Source organism: Pan troglodytes, chromosome 10 (genome assembly GCF_028858775.2).
Source record: "Pan troglodytes isolate AG18354 chromosome 10, NHGRI_mPanTro3-v2.0_pri, whole genome shotgun sequence".
NCBI lineage: Eukaryota > Metazoa > Chordata > Mammalia > Primates > Hominidae > Pan > Pan troglodytes.
Genome location: NC_072408.2, coordinates 38,367,404 through 38,378,529, shown reverse-complemented (window position 1 = coordinate 38,378,529; position 11,126 = coordinate 38,367,404). Strand labels below are relative to the sequence as shown.

General features: G+C 42.7%; 1 protein-coding gene across 2 annotated transcripts in view; it reads left to right on the top strand.

Annotated features, from left to right (window-relative positions):
• The first annotated feature begins 5,437 nt into the window (after positions 1-5,437).
• Positions 5,438-11,126, top strand: part of OS9 (OS9 endoplasmic reticulum lectin) — a 62,345-nt gene continuing 56,656 nt past the window's right edge. The window contains exons 1-3 of one of the 2 annotated variants that reach the window (XM_509170.7): positions 5,438-5,511; positions 5,607-5,816; positions 9,486-9,644. The gene's annotated coding sequence lies outside the window, so the exon portion shown is untranslated. The remainder of the gene's footprint in view (positions 5,512-5,606; positions 5,817-9,485; positions 9,645-11,126) is intronic. The other variant, XM_009425036.3, reaches the window with a different exon arrangement.

Below are 11,126 nucleotides of genomic sequence, written 5' to 3'. Positions count from 1 at the left end.
ATTGTAATTGTTATGTTAAATTATTGTGTGCCACAGAGGTAACAAATTTCCTTGTCAGTTGTGTCTTTGGCTATGGCTGCCTTAAAACTTTTTGTCATCCATGAACACTTGTCTTGTTTTAGTCCTCTTTAGAAGGTCGTTTTATAATCAACTATAAAACTCTAACAGGTGCTTTTGAATGCAGGTTTCTGATAACTTTGATGATTGTGACATCAGAATAGAGGAAAAACTTTCAGGACTCATGGAGAGCTGAAATATTTATGAATATCAAGCAGAACAGAAATTAACTACATGGACTAAAATAACAAGTCTGAAGTGATCTTTTTAACTTTTTGCTAAAAACGTTGCTGATCTTTCGTTTCATTTTTCAGAGTCAAGAAAACTTTTAAGCTATCTACAGCTTTTAACAATTGAGTAAAATATACTCCTATGAACACAATTTGGAGCATATTCATTTCTTTCTACCTTATTTCTACAGAATTTGGAAACTATTTGTGAGTATTCTTAACTTACGACAATACAGTTATTTGCATAAGTGCAATAAGAATCTGTTTTCATTTGTAACACGTCACAGTTAAAGAAACTGATTATTTTACCAAGGCTTTGGCTGGAATGGTGTGCTTTCCTTTAAGGAATAAAACTTGTTTTATGGAGCCAATAAAAGTCCCTTGGAAACACTGGTCTCATACCTTTGTCTACACAGTCCCCATACAGGGTTTCTGACTTGCGGTAAGTAAAGAATGTCACTTTCTGAGAGGCCCAGGAGCCCTAAGTTTATCTTAAAACCTCAAGAGGAGAGGAATTCACCTAACTCATAGGTATTTGATGGTACAAATCTATGGCTGGGCTTGGCTTTAAAAAAGTCTTATCTGAAATTCCTTCTATGGAACAAAGTTCCATCAAAGCCAATTTAAAAGGCTATGTAAAAAAATAATTATTCTGGCTGCACTGTATACAAATAATCAGGCCAAGTATAATAAAGCAAACCAGTCCTACCATGATTTGTCTTCAGTAAAAATGGGAAACTGGAGAGAGAAAAAATATGTTTCAAAAACTACAGTAGGCCAGGTGCCATAGCTCACACCTGTAATCCCAGCACTTTGGGAGGCTGAGGCAGGGGGATCACGAGGTCAGGAGATTGAGACCATCCTGGCTAACACAGTGAAACCCCGTCTCTACTAAAAATACAAAAAATTAGCCGGGCATGGTGGTGGGTGTCTGTAGTCCCAGCTACTTGGGAGGTTAAGGCAGGAGAATGGCGTGAACCCAGGAGGCAGAGCTTGCAGTGAGCTGAGATCACACCACTGCACTCCAGCCTGGGCGACAGAGCGAGACTCTGTCTCAAAAAAAAGAAAAACAAAACAAAAACAAAAACAAAAACTACAGTAACCTGTTGTTAGATTCTAGTCTTGCCTAATGTTTTTCAATTTTTATTATTTCCTACAGTTTGCACCAACTTTTCTTGGCTATAAGCCTGCAAAATAATGTTTTCAATTTTTTTCCTTCTTTTTTTCCCATTTTTTATAATTTGGAGTCACCAAAAACTAAGCTGTACTTTCATAAAACTCTGTAAACTGAAGCTAGACAACTTAAACTTCAGAAGAAAATAATAGTAACCTATTTACATACATAAGGCACTTTCATACCTGCCTACTTATGTATGGACTTCAGAGTAATGTGGCCAATATCAACTTTCCAGAATTGTTTCTTTGTTTGTTGTTGTTTTTTCCCTTCCTCCCCCTATTTTTAATTCATAGGACGTGAGACTTCACACCCTGCTAAAAATGAGCTTTCCTAATGAGAGGTGACAGCGTGCTGGCAGCCCTTGCTCCCTCTTGGCACCTCCTCGGCCTTGGTGCCCACTTTGGCCACGCTTGAGGAGCCCTTCAGCCCGCCGCTGCACTGTGGGAGCCCCTCTGTGCTGGCCGAGGCTGGAGCCAGCTCCCTCTGCTTGTGGGAAGGTGTGGAGGGAGAGGCGTGGGTGGGAACCGGGGCTGCACCTGGTGTTCACGGGCCAACTCGAGTTCAGGGTGGGCATGGGCTTGGTGGGCCCTGCACTCAGAACAGCCGGCCAGTGCCACTGGCCCTGGGCAGTGAGGGGCTTAGCACCCAGGCCAGCAGCTGCAGAGGGTGCACTGGGTCCCCCAGCAGTGCCGGCCCACCAGCACTACGCTCGAATTCTCGCTGGGCCTCAGCTGCCTCCCCATGGGGCAGGGCTCGGGACCTGCAGCCTTCCATGCCTGATCACCCCCGCCCCCCTCCCCCGCCCCGTGGGCTCCCATGCAGCTGGAGCCTCCCCGATGAGTGCCACCCCCTGCTTGACGGCACCTGGTCCCATCAACTGCCCAAGGGCTGAGGAGTGAGGGTGCATGGTGTGGGACTGGCAGGCAGCTCTGCCCACGGCCCTGGCATGGGATCCACTAGGCAAAGCCAGCTGGGCTTCTGAGTCTAGTGGGTAATTGGAGATGGGCTCCTGAGTCTAGTGGGGACTTGGAGAACTTTTATGTCTAGCTGGAGGATTGTATATGCAGCAATCAGCACTCTGTGCCTAGCTCGGGGTTTGTGGATGCACCAATCAGCACTCTGTGTCTAGCTCAAGGTTTGTAAACACACCAATCAGCACCCTGTGTCTAGCTCAAGGTTTGTAAATGCACCAATCAGCACCCTATCAAAATGGACCAATCAGCTCTCTGTAAAACGGACCAATCGGCAATCTGTAAAATGGACCAATCAGCAGGATGTGGGTGGGGTCAGCTAAGGTAATAAAAGCAGGCTGCTGGAGCCAGCAATGGCAACCCCCTCGAGTCCCCTTCCAGACTGTGGAGGCTTTGTTCTTTCTCTCTTTGCAATAAATCTTGCTGCTGCTCACTCTTTGGGTCCACACTTCTTTTATGAGCTGTAACACTCACCGTGAAGGTCTGCAGTTTCACTCCTGAGGCCAGCGAGACCATGAACCCACCGGGAGGAATGAACAACTCTGGAGGGGAGGAACAAACAACTCCAGACGTGCTGCCTTAAGAGCTGTAACACTCACTGCGAAGGTCTGCAGCTTCACTCCTGAAGCCAGCGAGACAACGAAGCCACCAGAAGGAAGAAACTCCGAACACATCCAAACATCAGAAGGAAAAAACTCTGGACACACCATCTTTAAGAACTGTAACACTTACCGTGAGAGTCCATGGCTTCATTCTTGAAGTCAGTGAGACCAAGAACCCACCAATTCAGGATACACTAATAGCTCGGGACCTACCGGTCTAGGAATAAACCATTCTAGCCATGAGAGATCAAACAGAACCTCAAACCAGAGACTCATTTTCTTCTAAAATACTTTCTAGAAAAGATTTTTAAAACGAAAGGGGGGAAAGGTAAAAAGAAAAATCTTGGGGGCCCCCAAAATCACTAAGCTAAAGGAATAAGTCATGCTGGGGACTGCTTAGGGCTGTTAAAGCAAACTAAATATGACCTGAGAAGGTCTCCATACTTCTATATTGGAGTCCTTTTGCTTGAACTGTAACTTAGCTTAATAGTCAGACAAAATTGAAAACCTAGCTTAATAGTATGCACACATAACAATAGCTGAGTGTTGGCCAATCTCAGTGGCCATACTTCAGCCACTCATAGACTGCTGAGTGCTCAAACTGTCTTCAAATAAGGCAAATGCAGAGCTGTAACCAATCTCACTCTTTCTGTACCTCACTTCCAATTCCTGTACGTCACTTTAACTTTTTGTCTATAAATTTGTTCTGACCATGAGGCACCCCTGGAGTCTCTGTGAATCTGCTGTGATTCTGGGGGCTGCCTGATTTGTGAATCCTTCATTGCTCAATTAAACTCCTTCAAATTTAATTTGGCTGAAATTTTTCTTTTATCAGATGGTGTCAGAAGCGGGATCTGAAGTGGGGCTTCTAGCGACCCCCAGGAGCACTGAGTGAACACGCAAGGTGACTGCAGGACCCACTTGTGTCCACTGATCTCTCAGAGTGACTGGGGATCATGAGTAAGCTTCCTCTTGGATTTCAGAGTTCCACAGACTTGTGTTTTGAGCTCTCCAAGTTCCTTTGAGCAAATATCTGGTTCAAACTAGGTTTGGAGTTGCAACAGAAAGTGGACTGGGTCCAGGAATGGATTTGATCCAGTAATGAACTGGCTTGGATCCAATTAGAGGTGTCTTACATCTGAATGGGTCAGAAAGGAACTGGTAGTAAGCAGTAATATTTCAGGGATTATAAAATTTGGCTTTTGAAACTTCACAGGGATTTTTGTGTTCTACCCTTTTGCTTCATTTTTCTTGCATGCTTAGGTAGGAAAAATTATTGGCTAAGTTAAGAGAACCTGAGAGTAAAGCCAATATTTTGGGTAAAAATGGGATCCTTAATTTCTGGAAAACTGAGTTCCTTCTGGCTTATACTTTAGGCCTGGGAGGCAGCGAAGTCTTACAGAAACGGCAAAATCTTACTAAAGATAACTTACAGTGGAACGTTCTGAATGAACAGCAATGCATTGAAGTACATTTAAAAATGAAGACCCTTGGCCAGGCGCAGTGGCTCATACCTGTAATCTCAGCACTTCGGGAGGCCAAGGTGGGCAGATCATGACGTTAGGAGATCCAGACCATCCTGGCCAACAAGGTGAAACCCCGTCTCTACTAAAAACACAAAAATTAGCTGGGCATGGTGGTGTGTGCCTATAATCCGAGCTACTCAGGAGGCTGAGGCAGCAGAATCACTTGAACCAGGGAGTTGGAGGTTGCAATGAGCCGAGATCGCAGTGGAGATCGGGCCACTGCACTCCAGCCTGGCAACACAGTGAGACTCTGTCAAAAAAAAAAAAAAAAAAAAAAGGCTCTCAGTAAAGTCCCTTTTGGCTAAGAACAAATTTGGCACTACAGGATGTCAACTGCTATTCTCTTTGGAATAATCTGCCTTGCACTCTTTGCTGATGACTATGGGTGACAGGATTAGGCATAGAGAGGGTCGTGGGACATGGGGAGCTTTTTCCTTCCCCAAAAGGGGAAACTTGAGAGCTGATGGGACTGTTGGAAAAAAAATCCCTTCATGACAGCAGCTGCAGCCACCTGAGCTTTTCAATGTGGGTCTTTCTCTAGACTCCCTGAGCATTTTGCCTTCCCACCCCGCCACAGGCAATGCTTTCTCTCTCTCTCTCTCTCTCAATCTCTCTCTCTCTCTCTCTCCTTTCCCTTTTTTATCTTTTCTGTTACTCAGGGCAACCATCTTGCCCAGAGACCACGTGTTGAAACTCCTAGTCGGAGGTTGGATTAAAGATGAAGGGGCCCATGTGAGGGCAAATTTAAGGCTTATCAGTTTGATATTGGGTGATAAGAAGAGTGGCCAATGTCTATGTTTTATTACACATATTTTACTCTGGTCAGAACCAAAAAAGATAATTTTCCTTTATGATGTAGCTTGGCCCCCAGCGTGATGATGCGGCAAGCTGGGTCACTGGGGCCACTCAGGTAAAGGGAACCCAGAAGCCTGGCATGCTGGCAAAAGGGTAAGAATTTTTTTCTTTTTTTTTTTGAGTCAAAGTCTCGCTCTGTTACAAGGGCAGTGGCATGATCTCAGCTCACTGCAACCTCTGCTTCCCAGGTTCAAGCGATTCTCCTGCCTCAGCCCCCCGAGTAGCTGGGAGTAGTACAGGTGTGTGCCACCACACCTGGCTAATTTTTGTATTCGTAGCAGAGACGGGGTTTCACTATGTTGGCCAGGCTGGTCTTGAACTCCTGACCTCATGATCTGCCCGCCTCGGCCTCCCAAAGTGCTGAGATTACAGGCATGAGCCACCACACCCAGCCAAGGGTAAGAATTTGTTACCAGTCAGATTTCTGGTTTCTCTCTCTCTGTGCGAACAGTTGAATGAATGGTAAAAATCACTGTTTACTCCTCTGTAAAGTTGTGATTAATGCAAAAAAGAATTCTGAGGCCAGTCTCATACTGATGTATTTGTGCTATGAACTTGTTTTTCTGTGTTGAGGGGTACCTTAGGATAAAACATGGGCTTAGGACCCCATAAACTCGCTGCCCAAGATGACCCAGCAAGCTGGTTGATAACAAACTTTCCTGCATGTCCCTGAAACAAACAAACAAACTACTGGATGGGGTCTCCATCTTGTTTTATGTCCTTGGGTGCCTGACCTTATAACCATGTGGCAGTACTTTCTCTTGGTCTCTGCCTTCCAGGGAACAGGAATTTTAGGGTTTATGTCATAGGTTGCTCTAAAAATTATCTTGAGTAGATAAAAGGCATTGCAAGCTCAAAATTAACTACTCTAGACTTCTTCTGGGAAGGGCAACAGAGACTACCCTGTTCTGTAGCTCAATAGCTAGTGTTTTGGCATTTCACACTGGCAGTCCAGGTTTGATTCCCTCTTTAGGAAGTAAGTCCTTTCTGGTTTAATATCTGCATAACTTTGTCTAGTCTCTTCTCCTTCACGGACTATCTTAAATTTTCCTTTCTCTGGCCAAGTGTGGTGGCTCATGCCTGTAATCCCAGCACTTTGGGAGGCCAAGGCAGGTGGATCACGAGGTCAGGAGTTTGAGGCCATCCTGACCAACATGGTGAAACCTCATCTCTACTAAAAATACAAAAATTAGCTGGGCATGGTGGCACACAGCAGTAGTCCCAGTTACTCAGGAGGGTGAGGCAGGAGAATCGCTTGAACCCAGGAGGCAGAGGTTGCACCCAAGATCGCTCCACTGCACTGCAGCCTGGTGACAGAGTGAGACTCTGCCTCAAAAAAATTTTCCTTTCTCTGAGCACTTGGGAGGTTACCTCTGGTAAATTTCAAAAGCCAGAAATATCGGCCATTTAACCTGGCTAAAATTAGGTAATAGGAAATTTTAAATGGATTTCATTAAAAAGTGCTATGATTAAAAGTCAGCTTAATTAAAAGCAGATATTCAAGCTCTAATATCCTGGACTCCTTGGGAAAAACAGGAGGCACCAGAAACCCGTTTTCTGGCTCTGTTTTTCCAAGGGCTCCACCCTAAAGCCAATAACCAATTGAGAAACTTAAAAACTGGCAAATGAAAAATCTTACAACTACTGTAGTAATCTTCTGTCTGTCTTTCTGTGTAACTATATATGGGTTGTGTGTAATGCTTATATAAAAGAGCTCTATTAATTGGTTTAAACAAAAATAAGCTCTTAAAAGCAAAATAAAAACTGTAATGCCTTTTAGTTCATGTAACTTTAGTAATCTTTGGCAAATAAAAATAGCTTTAAAGATTATTGATAAAATAAAAACATTTTGTCTAAATCATGCAGGTCAGATATTAGGTTTGCTAAAGGCTTTAAGGTCATAAACTGCTTTGACTTTTGAAAATTGTTCAATATATTTTGAAGACATTAAATTCTAAATAAGGCATGGGGATACATGGAATTAGCCATGCCCCCTAGCTATGCAAGGAAGGTTATAAAGAAACGAGATTTTATATAAGAAAGGATGTTGTATGGTAAATTCTTGTCCTAAAGTAAAATGACTGGTTGTTTAAAAGAGGGATGTTTAGGGCAAGTCATAAAGTCTAAACATGTTGTACATGGTCTGTGTAAGTCGTGAAAGAATTTATGAACAGAAATTTATGCCAAAAATGTTGTACAATTTAAAGGTGGTTTGGCCTCCTAAATGCTTCACGAAACGCCGCTATGACTCTTAACTGTACAGCTTGCCTGCTTTACAGCTAGGTGAGGCCCGGGACACATGGAGTTAGATGCTGGAAAGAGTCAGACCTTATCTGCATTTCTGTCTGGGTCCTAGGCTCCACACCTAGTACATAATTAAAATCCCTTACTTACCAAGGTTTTCACCAAAAGTAAAATTACTAGGAGTTAACATCGTAATATGTAATTGAGACTACTGAAAAAATAAGTTTACATACAAGATGTGTAGGGAGAATAAAATGTGTTTTTGTACAAGATTATAAGAAAGTATGGGAATGTAAAGTTTTGCCTAGGTTAGAGGGTTAAAGGATTGTTTAAATTAAATAAAGCTAAAGGTTTGAACAAGTTGTAAAAGGTTTATAAAAATTAACAGATTCTATGTGTGAACATATTGGCTAAAGTTAAAATGGTATTATTTAGTTTTTTTCCCCATAAATTGGACATTGGAATAGAAGCACAACAGAGTTTCATTAGAACATTGTTCTGCTCTGAGGAAAAAATACTGTAAAGTGTTATAAAATGTTTATATAAATCTTACCTTATAGTCAAACTAATTAAAACTGAATAGATTTATAAAATGTTTTTAAAAACTAGCTTTAACATTAAAAATAACATGAATGGAAACAAAAAATTTGGTTTTCTATTTTAAAAAGGATTTTTATGTAATATTAAAAGATAATGAAAGGTTTTTGTTTACCTTTTAAGTAAACTATAAAAGGAAAAAGTGGGGGAAAGGAAAGAAAGGAGACAGAATCAGTTGTCCTCATGCTATCTTCATCTTCACTGGGTCTTGTTTTGAAAGCTGAGTCTCCTCTTTATCAGAATAATGTTTTTTCCTTAAAAAAAATTTTTTTTTGAGACAGAGTCTCACTGGAGTGCAGTGGTGTGGTCCTGGCTCACTCCAACCTCCGCCTCCTGGGTTCAAGTGATTCTCCTGCCTCAGCCTCCTGAGTAGCTGAGGCTGCAGGCACCCGCCACCATGCATGGCTAATTTTTGTCTTTTTAGTACAGGCGGAGTTTCACCATGTTGGTCAGGCTGGTCTTGAACTCCTGACCTCAAATGATCCAAAGTGGTGGGCCTCCCCAAGGTGGTGGGATTACAGGCATGAGCCATGATGCCTGGCCTAAAAAATTTTTGAGTTATCATTTTGGCTAAATGAGTGACTTATGGTAATCTGAGAGTCTATTTTGTAACAGCGAATGTTTTAAACCTTTGGTATTTAACAAATCTTTCAAAATCAAGCTCTAGATTATCATGCTAAATCAGCCAACACTAAAATTGTTTAAATATACAATTCGAATGAACTCCATGGTCTAAGTCAAATTACCTATGATAACCCATTAGTTATCAGTGCTATGCACCTAAATTGGAAAACAACTGGTATTCCAGAGGACATATGTTAAGCATGGTCTCATTAAGAACCAGGACAGCTGCCTTGTCCTTCCTGAATCCTTAAAGCTTTTGTTATTAAAGGTTCTTCATTCCATGACTGGTCATGGAAAAGATAAAATAATCCAAATTGAATATATTAATGTGGTGACTTATAAATTGAGGAAATAGTTTAAAACCAATGTTTGGTTCCATATTCCCAGGGAGACAATCAAAGCTTCAGGTACATTTGGCTACCTGATGGGCCATTTAAACATTTATAAAGGAATTTCACTCAATTGTCATTTTCAATGCATGTTAAAGCTTTTCCATGCAAGAGGGCTGATCTTATAGCAGTAGATTATTATGCTACAGTGTATTTTAACCAGGTAAAGAAAGCTTTTTATGGTTCACTGAGGACAATCCCTTCACAATCTAGAACCTGAAGATTGGATCTTCTGAGAACATCAGAGAAAGGCCGTCTTTGCCATCCACACTACAGAAAAACTTTGGAGCCTCGAACCTTGGGTTTATAATCTCACAACTGAGAAGGGTCCCTCCACACTCCTGCAACTGTACACCTGTTGGAACCCTTAAGGTAAAACTAATCAGGAAAGTTTCTCCCCAGAAGAAGATGGCATCCTTGATGTGAACAGCTTTTCCACAAGATCACGGATCAAAACTTCTACTATCATGAGACTCTTATCTTTGAATATTTTTTTCTTGTTTATGCCTCTATGAACAATAGAAATGAAAAGGGGGTCTATTATGTGCTCTTACAGGGTATGCTTTTCTTTGTGAAGGATTTTGCAGCCAGCCTTATACATGAATAAACTTACACTTTAATAGATAAAAGATGAAGGCCCAATGTAGGTGAGAAACTTTAGTGATACATACATTGCCTCAAAATCAGTCAAAACTCCTCTTAACCCATATCATGGATTAAAGAGAACATTGACAGGAGGCCTTCACTCTTCTAGAAGGACATCATTTGTTCGGTCCTTTTCCCATGGTTTAGAATAAAAGAGGCAATAATTAGAAATGTCTCCCTCATAATAGGCTCTACAGCAAATTCTACTTTAAAGGCTATTGTTACACAACAGACTTTAAATTCTCTTGTGAAAGTTATGCTAAATAATAGAATTGGCTAAACAGAAAAGTACCTGTGCAGCTGCTGACATTTGTGGCCTATGGAGAAATATATCAAATGTAAATTATAAAAATTCAGTTGTAGGGGATTAATGCAAAGACCACTTAGTTAAGTGAGTAGACTCTAGCTAGCTCATTCATTAATCTATTTAATTTTAGGTGGTTTGGTTTATGGGGACCCTGGGTAAGGAACATACACCAAACTCTTGGGGTATGGCCTCCCCATACTCATAGTAACAGTCTCCCTGGTGCACTGTATTCTCTCAAAGGTTTTAAATGTTTGCATGTAGCCATCTCTAGAACACCAAATGGTCTCTCTTCAACTGGAATGACAAAAGTTGAAAGAGCCTTCCTTCCTTCCTTCCTTCCTTTCCTTCTTCCTTCCTTCCTTTCTTTCTTTCAACAGTCTCCCTCTGTTGCTGAGGCTGGACTGTACTGCCGTGATCTCGGCTCACTGCAACCTCCCTGCATCGGGCTCCCGTGACTCTCCTGTCTCGGCCTACCGAGTGCCTGGGATTGCAGGCACATGCTGCCATGCCTGACTGGTTTTTGTATTTTTGGTGGAGACGGGGTTTCACTGTGTTGGCTGGGCTGGTCTCCAGCTCCTGACCTTGAGTGATCTGCCCACCTCGGCCTCCTGAGGTGCTGGGATTGCAGACGGAGTCTCACTCACTCAGTGCTCAATGTTGCCCAGGCTGGAGTGCAGTGGCGTGATCTTGGCTCGCTACAACCTCCACCTCCCAGCTGCCTGCCTTGGCCTCCCAAAGTGCTAAGATTACAGCCTCTGCCCAGCCGCCACCCCACTAGGAAGTGAGGAGCGTCTCTGTCTGGCCACCCATCGTCTGGGATGTGAGGAGCGCCTCTGCCCGGCTGCCCCGTCTGGGATGTGAGGAGCGCCTCTTCCCGGCTGCCCTGTCTGGGAAGTGGGGAG